Raw genomic sequence first — 13413 nt, forward strand, 5'->3', positions numbered from 1 at the left:
TGTCCTTCTGCTGAGGGATCATTGATCACATTCTGAGTTTGTTGCAGTCTTTTGTTCATTTATTTTTTATATTTTGTTATTTCCCTCCCTCTCCCTGGACACCACGTGGATGCATTCGGTCTCCTATCAGGACGAACCGCTGCTCCAGTCTGCAGGACGCTGCTCCCCTGCCTGCGACACTGCTGCGTCACCTCAGGACGTTGCAGCTCTGACGACATCATTCTGCTTCCATTAGGACTCTCTGGCTTAAGAGTCCAGGATGGCTCCCTGTTGACTACCTCAAATCTAAGCACAATGCCCGCTTTGATGTCTACTTCTTTTACATTATCAGATTGAAAGAAGTACCTACAGTGACATGCCCGTCACTACAGTGGAGAACAGAGTGCCAGTTCCCCACGTCTCTCCAGCCAGCTCCGTCACCCAGCGTCGGCCAGCCTTCACTCTACTCTTGAGCAAATGGAACCATTTCCTTTGTGTGTTTACTGTTGACAATAGCAAGCTCTGGTAGACACGGCTTTTCTGTAACTTGTTATTTCTCAGCCACCAGACGTCACAGCTGTCTCTCCAGGTTGATGCCCACGATGGACTGAATGCATTTTCTGGTTGGCCGCATATTCCTCAGAATGCATATGCTGGAATTTATGCAACCGTCCCCCTAAGCTCCTCCACCAGTGGACGTTTAGGTTGTCTTATTTCATTTATTAGTTTTATTCCACTACGGAAATACGTATCACACACATCTTTGTACACTTCTCCATAGACGTGTACCAAATCTAAAAAGACCTTGTCAAACCCCCTTGATCTTGGTTCAAGTTAATTTTAAAAATCAAAAAATCCCACGCACGTTTTAGTGATGTGTGATCACGCCCATTTCTGGAAGAGCTCCTCACCAATGACTCTCACTAAGTCTCTTACTTTTGCTGAGTGAAATAATATATCTCATTATTGCTTAAATTTGCCTTTCCCTGACCACTAATGAGCTTAAGCATTTTCTCATACGCTGGCCTTTTGCATTTCCTCTTCTGTGAAATTCTTATTCATATTCTTTGCCTATATTGCTTTTTTTTTTTTTTTTTTAATTTCACATCAGTTTGCAAAGCTCTCTGTACATCTGAGGGATTAACCCGTTTGCCTATCTTATGTATTGCAAGTATTTTCTTTTGGCTTATTGTTTTGTTTTTGACACTGACTTTGCTAGGGGTATTTTTTATTACCACATATAAGTAAAAGTTTTAGGGAATCCGCTCAATCATCTGCAAAGAACTGCAGTCATCCGTGGCCTAGCTGAGACTTTCTCAGAGAGCCTGGTCTTCTGGCTCGGCTGGCAGAGTGCCCTCCCTGGACCCGGTGCCCTCCTGGACCCCATGAGGCTCAGCCCTGCTCACGGCTCCCTTTGGCTTGTCCTCCTGCTGTTGGCAGATATGGCTTCACTCCTGGTGTCTGTTCTGCCTTCTCATGAGCACCAAGGGTGGCTCCTTCTCTAAGTAATACCTGTCCCCTCAGGAGCTGTCACCAAGGTGAAAAAAAAAAAGAGAAAGACACGAGACATGTCCTCTTTGATAGCTGTGAAGACCACAGATGTGACCAAAGAACTGTGGTTAATATGCAATAGGTGGTAATAAATGCAATAATAATAATAAATGCAATAAATAGTAATAAGTTCAATAAATAGTAATAACTGCATTCATGGGCACATCTATAGTATTTGAGGCACTTCAAAAAGTTCATGGAAAAACAGAATTAAACTATAGGATACATCTTTCCATGAACTCTGTGAAGTATCCCTGTATTTCTGAGACTATGCCTGATCCAAATTCTGCATTTTCTACCTTTACTTCTCCCTGATTTAAATGTTGATGCAGTAGTGAAAGTATCAAAATTAAAAATTCAAATATGTCTTGGCACAGAAAAATTTTAAGTGTCCATTTATATAGGTATTTGAAATTATCCTAGTGATTTTCTAGCTTATAATTTTTTAAAATTCACTTTTATTCAGAACAGTTTTACTCATTCTTTAGGGGGAGGAAAATAATAAAAGAATGAAGAACACAAAAATAAAAGGAGCTCTGTCTGCAAGTGATAGAATGTGTAATCTGTGACGTACGTTAGTATCCGGGGAAGATGAAATACACCATTTCACAGAAAATTTGCAGAAATAAAAATACTGTAAAATTATCAAATGGGCAAAGTATAGGAATGTTGGAGGGGGTGGGGCTTGGAGTTTAAGTAAATAAAGGTGGGTTGGTTGGCTTTTTCCCCACTTACCAGGTCTCTCTACTTTTTGGGCCTCAGTCTCATCAACTACAGAAGCTGCACAGCGAGAAAATGTTTGGCTCTCACGCTCAGTGTGCAAGTGGATGGATGGGAAGCCCGAGCACATGTGGAAGGACTCTGCAAGCCACTCGGGTCTCTGCCCACAGAGGATGGCAGGGTTCCCTTGAGCAGCCCCTAACTCCTGTGCACTGCACGGTAGCTGCCAGCCCACCACATGGTCGCTGTCACTAAACAATCACTGCTGGACACCTGTTCCTGTCAGGCACGCCCTTCTCCATGAGAGAAACGCACCACTCAACGCGACACACCCTCACTTCAAGGAGCTTTTGGAGGGTGGGGATTAAACAGAAATGCATCAACAGAAGTTTCCTAAGTGATGGGAAGACAACCTCAAGAAACCAAGTGCTATGGGAGACAAGGAAGGAGAGAGTTCTACGAAGTCATAGAGGAACAGGAAAGGTCACTCATGGCATGGTGACCACGAGTTTTGTAGGAAGAGCGCCGGTCGCACGCTGGCCCCCACTAGGAAGTGAGCAAGCCCAGGTGAGATCGCCTGGTGTGGGGTCGAGGTCCAGGGCTCCCCACCAGCTGGTGGACTGGGACCAGCTGATGCTTAAGTCCCTTCCCACCTGGCACTGTCTGGATTGTCTGCCCAGGAGATCGACAGCGAGTCTTTAGAGAGAAGCCTCAGAGGAAGGCAGGATGGCACCCAGGCTTTCCGGGACTCCTAGTGGACTGGTGGTGAGGAAGACAAGGTGGTAGCTTGAGGGTTCTCTGCCCAGGACTGGCCCTAAAGGACAGAGGCAAGTGACAAGTGCAGGGAGGGTGGAGGGAAGCTTCCCACTCTTTCTTAGGGGGTCATTTGTCATCTGGCCATCCAAGGGGAAGGGGTGACCGATATAAAACAGAGGAGAAAACCAAAGCTGGAGGGAGGCTTAGAAGAAGACAGAGGATCTGGGAGACAGAGGGGAGAGGAGGTGGGAGCAGAGGATGCAGAGCTCAGGCTGTGTGCTCCAATCACAGGAGGAAGCTGCTTGCTGACCGTGGTGGTCTAGGACAGGCATCCGACCCACGCCAGGCACGGGAGCTCTGCTGCCTAGTGCTGACACACACACAGAGCAGGTGACCCAGGTGCACAGTGAGGTCGTCCTGCCTCAGGGTGCACTGCACACAGCCCTGCGGGGAGCCAAGCATGCCCTTTACCTTGCAGGAAGTCTTCTCTCCTAGGAACGGAGGCAGCGTGACTCACTGGGCAGGACACAAGCCCAGAGTCAGGGGCTCTCTCTCAGCTCGAGTCCTGGTCCTCCCAGCTTGTGACTGTGGCAAAGTCACTTAATTTCTCTGTGCCTTGATTTTTCCATCTGCAAAATAGGAAAAAGACATTATAAAACACCAAATGGTTTCATTAACACATTAGGAAGAAACATAAATGGAGCATCCTTTCTGCAAAGGTTGACATGGACCCTTCAGGGTCCTCCAGGGGCCAGTGTCTCTGGTGTACCTGTGGACACGAATTACCCTTTAGAATTTATTCTCCAAGACCTGAGGACTGCTCTTTGGACTCAGAGAAAGGACCTCTCCTGGGTCTTGCTCAGGTGGTCCTGTCTGGGTCCAGCCCTGCCTGAGAAGCCTTGTTCCTGTCAGCTGAGTCGGTTCTGCAGCCGTGAGGTCCGCTGCACCCGAGAAGGTTCTGTGAGAAGGTCACTGGAGCAGCAGCCCTCCCAGCAGCCTTGCATGGACCCTCCCTCCTCGTTTGGGTGGAACCACCCTGCACAGCAGCGTCTCAGGGCAATTCCAAACCAGAATTCATGTTGTGATCCTTATTTATTCTGATTTCTCCAGGGAACTCAGGGGTTTGTAGAGGTAGGAGAGTTTACAAAACATTTTCTTATCCACTATCTCATTTAGCCATCTATCCAATTTTATGAATGAAGAACCTGACTATTCAGTAGCCCGGCTTACATAGACAACCAGCACTAATGCATTATGTCAACTTTCATTGCAATTCTTCATTTGAGCAATGGGAAACAAGATAGTTGAGTTAAATGAGAAACACAGGGATTCATTATGGGGTTGTTTTCCCCAGACCTCAGCAATCCCTTCCTCTGACATGGAAGCCAGCACTTCTTGTCTACTTCTGTTGACCAGTAGGGGCTGAGCTGCAAATCCTTCCCTGGTATACCTAGTCTTCCCCAAAGAATAACTTCATCCACACAGACAGCAAATACGTATTTGAACATATATGTCTTGCGAAGGACAAAATAATATAAACCACAGAAGATATAAAATCATGATACGTCCCCAGAAAAAGAAAAAATTAGACTCGATTTACCTTTTTTCTTTCCTACTTTGCAGTTTTTTAAAAAATAATTTTCCCTTACCCCTCTTTTGGATATAAAATTTTCCCTTTTACTTTAGTATACACTCATCCTCTGTCTTATGGAAAAATCCTCTGACTGTGCATGACCCAGGGTAGGGACTATTTCTATTTGTCTATGTATCTTTTGTGCCTGAACCTCATGGCTGGTTAATATGTGTTTGTCAATTGGAAGACAGGGAAGGAAGGAGAGAGGGAGGGAGGGAGGGAGGGAGTGAGGAAGGAAGGAAGGAAGGAAGGAAGGAAGGAAGGAAGGAGGGAGGGAGGGAGGGAGGGAGGGAGGGAGGGAGGGAGGGAGGGAGGGAGGAGGAAGGAAGGAAGGAAGGAAGGAAGGAAGGAAGGAAGGAAGGAAGGAAGGAAGGAAGGAAGGAAGGAAGGAGGAAGGAAGGAAGAAGGAAGGAAGGAAGGAAGGAGGAAGGAAGGGAGGAAGGAAGGGAGGAAGGAAGGAATGAAGGAAGTAGGAAGGAAGGAAGGAAAGGAGGGAGGGAAGGAGGGAGGGAGGAAGGAAGGAAGGAAGGAAGGAAGGAAGAGAGGGCGGGAGGAAGGGAGGAAGGAAGGAAGGAAGGGAGGGAGGGAGGGAGGGAGGGAGGGAGGAAGGAAGGAAGGAGGAAGGAAGGAAGGAAGGGAGGAAGGAAGGAAGGAAGGAGAGGGAGGGAGGGAAAGAAAGAAAGAGAGAAAGGAAGAAATAAAGAGTAAGGAAACATTCCCATTGACCTGTGAAGGAGGATTCTGATTCTAATTGATCAGATAACACTATACAAGTGGTTCAACCAACCAGTGAAATGTTTAATGCTTAAATGATTTGAAATCAGACAGAATTGGGTTTTTTATTATAGCATTACCACTTACTATGTCCTGACTCAAGCATGTTGTTTTATAAGCATTAATTTCCTAGAATTTTCAATGTCTAAATTAGATAATATGCAGGAAGTGTCTAGCTTATCATTAAGTGCTCAGTAAATGATAGTAGGTAGTATATTATTATCACTATATACCAATTTCTTAATGTACATAATATCTCTGATTTTCAGTTTCTCATTTATAAATGTAATTATGTAAACTAGCGGCAAAAGCTATGTACAGAAAACTCTGGCTCCCTAAATATGGATGCTACTAGTTGATTTAACCAATATTTATTGAGGACGGACTCTGTGGTGCTTTGCTAGAATTGTGTAACTCAATGTACAAGAAGAGGGATATGATATTGCTACATAAATTTTAAGCAAGATTAATAGAAAAAAATAAGAAAAATTAGGATCAGCACACTGGCCACCTTAAATAAACAGGGAAAATGATTTATCCGGGGTATAAAGAAGAACAGAACATATGAAAAAACAGAAAGAAAAAATAAATAAAATGTGTTTGGTAAAAACAGATTTCATAGCCATCATTAAATTTTCCCACCAAAATCAATAAGTGAGAAAAATGCAGCGTAATCTATTAAAATAAAAATTAAAACAAGTTAATACATTGACAACACATTTAGTTTTAATAGTGCAACATATGTAGGATGCTTGGCTTTTTAAGTAAATTATTTTATAAAACTAGAGTTACAAAAGAAAACATTCTGCAATCAGCTAATATCTAACTGGATATTAGTAATATTTCAAGAAACACATACAAATATCTCAATATTTAAAAATTAAACAATTAAATTATGTTTTAATGAGTGACATGCAAACTATTAATTATGGTACAGCTCATATTGTTAGCATAAGTTAAACTGGATTTGAGACTCCTGTTTACTAAATTTGCCACCTAAAGCATATCTATTAGTGGGTTTTTATTTTGTTAACAATAACACATTGTTAGATGATGCTTCTGAAAAGAACAAATGAAAGAATGGGAGTGATGTCGACGAAGGGAAAGTCCTCTGCCTGAAGTCTGCCCGCTCACACCACGCTTGTCAGCAGACGGAGCAGCATGGTAGAAGCCGGGGCAGGGGCAGGGACAGGCCGGGCCCTCTCGACGCCTGCAGCCACTCAGGGCTTACAGAGTCCTCTCCAAGTGCAGCTGGGATAGAGAACCTACTCAGAATTTCTCTTTCTTTGTTCCTAGTTTATTATTATTTTTTTTAATATTTAAAGTCAAGTGACAGAAATTTCCTCCGGGAAATTTATTTCAGAAAAGCAAGGTTTCAGACTGTAGTGGACTGAATTATGTCCCCTCAAAACTCACTGGAGCTTGAATTGTGTCCCCTGAGTTTTATATATTAGAAACTTGTCCCCCACTATGACTGTTAAGAGGGTGGGAAATCCTATTATGGTAACTGAAAGGTGGAGCCTTGAAGAGGTGATTGGATTGTAGGACCATGCAGTAGTGAATGGATTAAGAATGATGGTCAGGGGTGTGGTTCTGAGGGCTTTAAAAGAAGAGCAAAGTCTGTCTGTCTCTCTCTGCTCTCTCTGCTTCCACCATCTTACAATGTGAGACCCCTGGGTGACTGTCACCACCACCAGATGGACTTTGGACTTCTCAGCCTCAGAGACTGTAAGTGATAAATTTCATTTTCTTTATAAATGAATCCAGTTCAGTGTACTTTGTTATAAGCAACAAAAATGGACTAATACACAGACCTAATTTATTTCTGTTTATTTGCTATTGGATAAAGCATGCATTCACAAATATCCATGTGGAGAGCCTCATGGGACAAGAACAGACTGCCTTGGGTAATTAGCACTCGCTCCTGTGCAGGGCTCCTGTCCCTGCCTCTCCCTGGTCATCTCCCTGGAGTGGACTGCAAGTGACTTGAGGGCAGGGGATGCTTATTTTGGATTCCTTGTGAATCCCATGGTTTTGGTATTCTATAACATTCTCTTCCCGGGGTTCCATCTCTCTTTTGGAGATACACAACTCCAGGCATTTTTTTCAACATGAGGACCTACGGGTAAATGTTCCGACTCCTTGCATGTCGGAAATGTCTAATTCACTAAGTGCAAAATTGGTCTTCCCAAGACGACGACGCCCCGCTGCCATTCTAGCAGCCCCTGCTGAGGCCAGATTGCTACCTCCTCAATCCATGTGTTTTCTCTCCACAGCTCCCGGTTTTCCAGAGCTTTCTAGTTTGACATGTTTAAACGTGTGAATCTTTTCTTCACTCCTCTGCTTAGCGTTTGTGCGTCCATGAACCTGCTGATCTGTGAATTTTCTTCTCCTTTCTTTAATAATCACCCCCCACCCCCTGCTTCTTTTCTTCACTTTTTCTTCTCAGAATTCTTGCTAAATGCATTTGGATTGTCTAAATTTATCTTCTGTTGATCTTAGCATTTATATTTAATTCTTCTCTTTGTATTTCTTCTCCATGTTCTAGAAGGTTTTCTCAAACTAATCTTTGAGTTCTACAATTGCATTTTAAAATTTCGAAAATCCTGCTTTAATTTCCAGAATTAGCTTTTGATACAGTTATGCATTTGCATTTATTTTGGTGATTATTTATCTTTACAAGAGATTAGAGATCATGTCTTACCATTGTGTGATTAACATCTCGCACATTTATTACGAGGTGCAGTATATATAAATACTTGGTTGATAATGAAATGGATAAATGAATAAAGGAAGGAAAAAATGGACGAAAGTGTCCATGTGGGGTCAGTGCTGGGCCCAAACATTGTTTCTGATCTTGACAAAAACTACATGAAGTGGGTGAGACTCTCCCTAGTTTGCAGATGTGGAACAGAAATTGCAAAGGAGCTAAACAATGTGACCATATTTGCAAGGTTTAGGATTAAGTCAGGAAACAAAGGACAGGGTTCCCTGAAGTAACACAGTCAAGACCAAAATAGGAACAATGCGAGGACCCCGTGACCTCTGCACCTGGGCCCAGCTTAGCGCTCCAGGATTGCAGGTGAGCGTTTCCTCTTTCTTGGATGGGCACCCTGTCCCCTTCAGTTTCCTTGCTCAGGGACCTAGTTCACCTTCATTGATTATCAAATGTTCTGACCATGATCCATAGAGAGAAATATATTTGGCATCTTGATCCCGTGTGCACATACTATGTATATTACTGAGAAATTTGAAACTACAATGGAAACAAACATTTCACAAACAACGCATTTTCACTATGTACAACACTGTGTACTTTTTAATTTTACTCTTTTCTTTTTTTTTTTTAATATTGGTCTCAATTCCCAAGACTGGTTTCATAATTTACTAATAAATTGTGACCCACAGTTGAAAAAATGCTGGTGTAGGCTGGTGGGGTGTGCTTTTTCCCCGATCACGTAGCTCTTCAGACTTGTTATTATATTGTGCCTTGGTGATCCCATGTTGCTACCAGGATAGTGGCCTGCCTCGGTCTCTTCTGCCCAATACATTATCACCTTTTACATGAAATAATTTAAGAAACTAGTTGTGGAGTTTCGTAACTCACAGTTTTATACAGAATTAAACTCAAAAGCACTTTCTATATTATATCACGTGCTTTAGTTGGTCTGTAGTTTGATGACTGGTAAATTTGGGGCTACCTTGAGTTCCAGTTGGCCTCCAAGAACACTAGGATGTGTGGGAGACCCCAGGAGCATGCCGGCCCCTCGGGTCTTCAGCAGACTGCACTATTACACTAATGGCACAAGAGTCTAATCATTTGGCTCTACCATAGCTGTGGATACTTTAGAACAATGTTTTCTGGGAGAAATTACTGAGAACCAACCTATGCCTCCTTGTCACCCCAAAATTGAGCTTTCAACTGCTCCAAGATATTTTCATCATCTCTTTGTATTTTTTCTCCATGTTCTGGAAGAACACGTAGTTCCAAATGCCTTTGGGGCTTGTCCACTTAGATATTTCAAATAAACCACTTAAAAAGATCAGCAGCTTAAAGAGAAACTTATTGAATACCCACTAAACACTCTCTGCGTTCCCTGAGTTAAAGAATAGTAACGCTGTCCATGCAACCTAGCCCAGAAGCGTACACGCCTCCCTTGATCCCGTATCCAGGTGCTTCTGGGTCATTCAGTTCTACCTCTCAAGTACTTCTCGATCCGTCTCTTCCCCTCCTTTCTGTGACCCTGGCCCGGGCCTCACTGCTCCTTCTCTGATGCCCTCAGGAGCTCCTTTCCTGGTGATCCTGCCCCAAATCCTGCCCACTCTCTGCAGCTTTACGAGATGTATCTACATCCTGCTAACAGGTCCTCAGTGTGCCTCCATCTCCTTCAAGATAAATTGTGCCCTACAGCGACGCACCACAGGTGTTCCCGGCTGGCACCCTTCTACCTGCAGAGCTGCTTGTAAAGGCACGCCCCTTTTCTCACCTGGCTGAACTACTTCAGATGCCATCCCCTTCCCACACCTCCTGTGCGTGTGCACATGCCCTCTGTATCATCCTGTCTCTCCCTCTTTGATTTGGTCCCTGGTCTTTTCTGGGAGAGGCACTTGCCTAAACAGCACCCCCACCCCCACCTGCTACAGGTGCCCCTGTCTGTGCTGCTGTAGCTCCTGTGCTTTGCTTTTGTCCTGAAACTTATCACACCATATATTCCTGCATTTTATTCATGTCTCTTTCTCTCATGTTCTTTCTTATTTCAGACAGGAAGCCCATTATTATATGGTACTGTAACAGTCTGCTTTCTGGTCTATCTTCTCTGTTGCATTTTTCAGTTTATTTTAAAGCTAGGTGTGACCTCTGCTTTCACATTTTGTGTATTTATAGGATACAATGGAGATTATGCCAAGGCAATGCCCATCCTGGCAGTACTCCTGAGTGGATCTTCTATTTCTTTGACTGCTGGAGCTGTTTCTCTGTGCTTTTTGGAGCCAGTAGGTGAGAAGTGCAGGCAGCAGGGAGTCAAGAAACAACATTTTCCTATAGGGCCCTAAGGACAAACATCGGGTCTAAGGGACAAACATTCAGGAGAATGGAATGGACTGTGTGGGGTGATCCGAGAAGTTCTAAGCTAGGAAGTCTGGAGGCTGGCTTTATGCTGGGAGGTTCTGCCTGGTATGAGAAGCTGTGTCATGGAGGCAGTTAAGTGTCATCTGGCTGTGGTCCGGGCACACTCGAGCTGTGCCTCTCTGCTGGTGTCCTGCCATCACACCCATGGACTTATCACACAGGGCCAAGTCTTGGCAACTTCTGGATACAGTCCTCACCACTGAGACCACCCAGTAACAACCCTATCACCCCACCCAGGCATGGCATGTCATACAAAGAGCAAGGACTGAATCCAAGCTCTGGTCTTTATTAGCTTTGCAGCCTTTAAGATTCAGAAGGTGTACCCATAGCTAACATTATGCAAAACAAAGTAGGAGGACTCACGCTTCCCGACTTCAAAACTTATTACAAAACAACCATAATCATGACAGACCACATATGAATGGACATACAGATCAGTGAAACGGAATTAATAGTCACAAACTCATATATCTACTGTCAACTGATTGTCCACAAGCGTGCCAAGACCATGCAAAGGGGAAAGAGCAATTATTTTAGCAAAGGATGTGGGGACAACTGAGATGACTGCTATCCCCAGCAAACAAATGAATATGGACCCCTGTTTCACACCATAGGCAAGAATAAACTAAAAATAGATCAAAAACCAAATGTAAGAACTGAAACTTTGAAACTCCCAGGAGAAAATAGAGGGTTAAAACTTCACAATCTTGGATTTGGCAAAAGAGTCTTAGACATGACAACAAAAGTATGAGCAATAAAAGAAAAAATAAATAAATAAAACTTCATTAAAATTAAAAAAAAAATAAAAACTTTTGTACTACAAAGATACCATCAAAAAAGTGGAACAACAACCCACAGAAGAGGAGAAATATTTACAAATCAAATGCTCATAAGGGGTTTGTGCCCAGAATATGTAAAGAATTCTTATAACTCAGTAATAAAAAAACAACCCAATTAAAAAATGACAGAGGCTCTGATCAGACATTTCTCCAAAGGAGATACACAAGCTACCAATAAGCCCATGAAAAGATGCTCTGTGCCTTCAGCCATCAGAGAAATGCAAATCAAAGCCATGACGAGATCCCACTTCATGCCCACGGGGATGCTAACGCAAAAGACATACAGTAACACACGTTAGTGAGCAAGTGAGCAGATCAGAGGCCCTGGACGGCGCTGCTGGGAACATGGAATGGTGCAGCTTCTGCGGAAGACAATCTTGCAGTTCCTCGAGTGGTGGAAGGAAGAGTTATCGCACCACCAGCAATCCCACCCCTCGGTGAGAAGTGAAAACTCGTACGTGCAAAACTTGCGCCCAGGTGTTCCTGGAGGCGTCATCTGCGGTCGCCCACATGTGGAATCAGCTCGCATTTCCATCAACTAGTGAGTGGATGGATGTGATGAGGTCTATCCTCACAGTGGAGTGTCATTCAGCCACAAAAGGCTGTGAAGTGTTGACATGTTGTGCATCATGGATGAGGCTCGAAAACACGGTGCAAAGAGGAGGACGTCAACCACCAAGGCCACATGTTACACGATCCCACTGATACAAGGTGCCCAGGATGGAGAATTTATAGACAGAAGGTAGGTTAGTGAGTGCTTGGGGCCAGAAGGCAGGGGAGGGTGGGGGCGTGACAGGAAAGGGCGCACGATCTCTTTCTGGGGTAATGAAAATGTTCCAGACTTGATTGTGCTGATACTTTTACGTTATCCATAAATGTACGAAAACCCACTGAGCTGGACACTTTCAGTGGATGGATTCCAAGGTATGTGAATCATATCTCGATAAAGCTGTTACCAAACGTCCACATTACAGCTCAGGGAGCCCACGGGAGGTAGGAGCGAATCCACCAGAGCTTCCTGAACCGACAAGGAGCAGACCTGACTCCTGCTCTGACACGTGGGGTCGGATTCCCTTGGGCCCAGGCTTCATTTTCTCCCTGGATTTCAGGTGTTGGACTTCCCTTGAACGACTCGTGGGAATCCCCACGACCAACCCTTCTCTCTTAGCCAAAATCTTCGCTTACCAGCAACAGCAACTCACAGTGTATCTGTTTGCTTCTATTCAACACACTGGGTTCTGCCCAGCCCCGCCCTGCTATGGCAGGCAAGCCTGATGTCCCTGAGGGCAGTGACATGCTGTGCCCAAGCTCAGGACTCATGAGGCAGCACCAGGCCTGGAACCTTACATGTTGAGTGGGGAGCTTCAAGAGAGCCTGGTTGCAGCTCATGTGAGTATTCTCAGGTCTGGCCACATGTTGGAGGCAGGCCATTAACTCCTCCTGCCATTAACTCCCATCTAGCTCAGAAGAAGTACTCAAAAACAAGGGCCAATTCTCATGAGAGAGGTGGGAGCCCTGCAGGCCTGGGTGGGCACCAGTGAGAGTAACTGAATTCTGTCAATGCAAAATGCCTCTGCGGTTTCTACAGAGTGGGCTACCCATGCTGCTGCACGAAGATCTGCACAGCCCCTGGACGTTTGGTTTCAGGTTGCAGGTGGAGTCATTCCCGCATAAACCCTTCAAGATGCATGTGTGGCTGGGCATTGTCTGCTGCGAGCACCCAGCATCTGACCATGCTGGGACTCCATCCACATGACCAGGACTTTGGATGCCTGCACTTTTCTTTTTCTTTTCTTTTTTTTTTTTTTTAAGGCACCAAATTTGCCCAATAAATAAAAACTAACTGCTAAGGAAGGCGCAGATCAATAATAGACAGCCTCACTGCACCTTTTAAATAAAAATAAACATATCTGAGAACAAGAAACGTTCATCCTGTTGCTATTTCATTTTTACCCTGGGGTGGGATGCATAGGGACCCTGTTCATCTCCCGAGCTGTTGGGGAGAATTAAGCTGCCTCTGTCTGGTGGCAATG

Source organism: Cynocephalus volans, chromosome 14 (genome assembly GCF_027409185.1).
Source record: "Cynocephalus volans isolate mCynVol1 chromosome 14, mCynVol1.pri, whole genome shotgun sequence".
In the NCBI taxonomy this organism is placed as follows: Eukaryota; Metazoa; Chordata; class Mammalia; order Dermoptera; family Cynocephalidae; genus Cynocephalus; species Cynocephalus volans.